The sequence below is a fragment of the Neomonachus schauinslandi genome, chromosome 10, assembly GCF_002201575.2.
Source record: "Neomonachus schauinslandi chromosome 10, ASM220157v2, whole genome shotgun sequence".
In the NCBI taxonomy this organism is placed as follows: Eukaryota; Metazoa; Chordata; class Mammalia; order Carnivora; family Phocidae; genus Neomonachus; species Neomonachus schauinslandi.
The window spans coordinates 135,990,697-135,993,716 of NC_058412.1; positions in this window are offsets into that span (position 1 = coordinate 135,990,697).

Here is a 3,020-nt window from a genome sequence, read left to right on the forward strand (position 1 = left end):
GGTGCAGGTGTAGGTGCAGGTGTAGGTGCAGGTATATATGCAGGTTTAGGTGTAGGTGCAGGTGTAGGTGCAAGTGTAGATGCAGGTGTAGGTACAGGCACAGGTGTGCATGCAAGTGTAATTGCGGGTGCAGGTATAGGTGCAGGTGTAGGTGCAGGTGCAAGTGTAGGTGCAGGTGTAGGTGCAGGTGTAGGTGCAGGTGCAGTTATAGGTGCAGGTGTAGGTGCAGGCGCAGGTGTGTGTGCAGGTTCAGGTACAGGTTCAGGTGTACATATGGGTGCAGAGGTAGACAGGTACAGAAATAGATGTAGATGTAATCACAGTCCCCAACCATCTCAGGCAGAATCAGCACTTTGTCCACATCCCTGGTGTTTTACACCTTCCTTACTTACCTGGAACTTATCAGCCTCCCCAACAGACCAGTAAGTACCTGCATCTCCAAGTCCAGCTACACGGGGATACACACGAAGCACTCAGTGAATGTTCATAAACGCACGAGTGAATTGGAATTCTTTATGCACATATGTGTATTCAGGGCCCTTAAGAAATGACTTCCACATGCCTAATTCTAAATGCATACAATCATACTTCCTTTATTTAGTCTAATTTTCTGAGATTGCACAAAAATACCTCCTGAATTTGGGGATTGGGATTTTGAAAACAAACTCTTCTTTCCCCTTCCTTTTCATTCCTTTCACTTGACCTTTCCATTTGGAAAATGACTCATCCTTTGGGCCTGTATTCTGTAGCAGTCCCTCTCTCTCCTCCATTTCAGAGTAACACTTCGTGGATTCCCTGGGCAGTGCAGGCCAGCCCTGCAGACGGCTTCCAGGTGTAGCGACCACCACCTTCCTGGACACTAGAAAAAGAAAGAAGACAAAGACTCAATGTGTATAAGAGTAAAATGTGTTGGTTTTATGTAAGGATTATAGGAATGTTGTCAGGTTTAGCCAAAAAAAAAGGAAAAGAAAAGAAACCTAGTTACATTGAATGTCAGATAATCAAATGATTTTTGGGTATATGTATGTTTTATGTAATAAATAATTTTTTTAGTATTAGTATGTCACAAATATTATAGGAAACGTACTTAAAATAGAAAATCATTCATTGTTTATCTGAAATTCAAAATTAATTGAGTGCTTTGTGTTTATGGGGCAACCAGAGAACACAGTGCATTTTGCCTAAATTGTGTTTGCAGTGAAAAATACTGTCTTGGACAACAATATCCTACTTACTCCTCACAAGAGCCCAGGGAGGTAGGCAGAGCAAATGTCATTAGCTGCATTGAAATTAAGGTATTTAACAAAAATCACAATATCAGGTGGTGAAACTTTACCCATATTTTACCTTCTGGCTTTTATTTTACCAGCCACGGCTTTACTGGTGAGATAGGTGGTCCTTCCCACAGAAGAAGGGGACTCGTGTATGCTTTCCTTAGCTTATCCTCAGGGCACCACTTGTCCTTGAGGAAGGCACCTCGCCCAATCTGGAGTCCATGTGTTGAGGTGAGACTGATCCCAGACCCAGGCAGGGAGAATCTGCAGAGCCCATCCTTTTGGCCAAATGAGCTCCTTGCACACACCTAAGAAAGATCCATGAGACACAATCATAGGACTCTGGCTGGAAATTAATTACTGGGGAAGAGGACTCTCTTTTGGGTGGGCTCCAACTTGGTAAGCCATCTAAAGGAAAGAAAAAAAGAGAGAGAGAAAGTGAATCCTAAAAAGTAATTTGAGTACCTGAATTGCGGTGCCCAAAGTCTAATGGCCCTAGACTTCACACCTGCATATGAGTCAATGCATTTTCTTTTTCGTTCAACCCAGGTTTGCTTGGATCTCTGCCACTTGCCAACAAAGGGGTCCCAAACACCTACTTTCACATTTAAATTTCAGTCTTTTGAAGTCTGTCCTGGACAGAAATCTGACAGTTATTTATTGAGCACTTGCTATATTCTGGCACTCCAACATGATGGAGACCCATCATGGACAAAGTAAGCATGCCCCCTGCTCTCACAGAGCTGATTTTAATGGTCAAATCCTCAACCTGCCATGGGCATCCTGCGCTACTCATTCCAAGGGAACATTCACAAAACTGTACTTTGATCCAGATGCGTTCCTCCCAAATGTCTGAATCCCAAAGAGCCGATCCTTCAGGGGGCCTCAGTAATTCTCTCTTCAGAGAGCAGGGCCCACAGCCACGTGGTCTGTTAGAGAGAATCCCGCCATGTTCCCCTGCGCTCCTGTTAACACTCATAGTATCCTCCAGCACCACCCATGGATCTGCCCATTCTTCAGCTGCCTACTCAATGAATAAACCATCTTGTTAAAATGCATAAATGCCAGTACTAAGACCCCAGAAGGCAGTGACTACTACCTATTCCCAAGATTTACATTCTGAGTGTGAAAGTCAATAAAAACTAATTAGATGTTTACCTCATTTCCTTGGTAATGACCCTTACATGGCACTGATTGTTGGACTGAATCCATACGCGGGCTCTACCTCTACTGGGGTCAGAGCTAATTTCTGCATACACCAAGAAACATCACTGCGTTTATTTATACCTGGGGCCGGTATGTTCTGTGCAGATGCTCATCAGCTCATTTCCATAGGAGGAGGAGTTGAAGCCAAGATTTTAGCACACCGAGCAGGGAATTAGGTATGCAACAACCATTAACAATAATGAGAGTTATGCACCTAATTCCCCAGCATCGTTTTAAAATTTGTTTTATTAAATAATGCTGTAATATTATGGTAAGTAATGCAATGTTAAGTAACATTGACTTCAGCCTCATTAAATCATCTCCTTAACTATCATACTGGAAAACGAGTATCATTAAACAAATGTGGTCTGTCATCGGCCATGATGTAATTGTTGTGGAAGGTTCTGTGCAAGGGAATTAATTAATAAACAAGGAGCCACATATACAGTGCCACTAAAGGGGTACAAATTTGAAAGTGAACAGGTCTGGAAGATAGCTTAGGAGAGAGAATTCATAACCCAAGGAAAGCAGAAAGAGGAG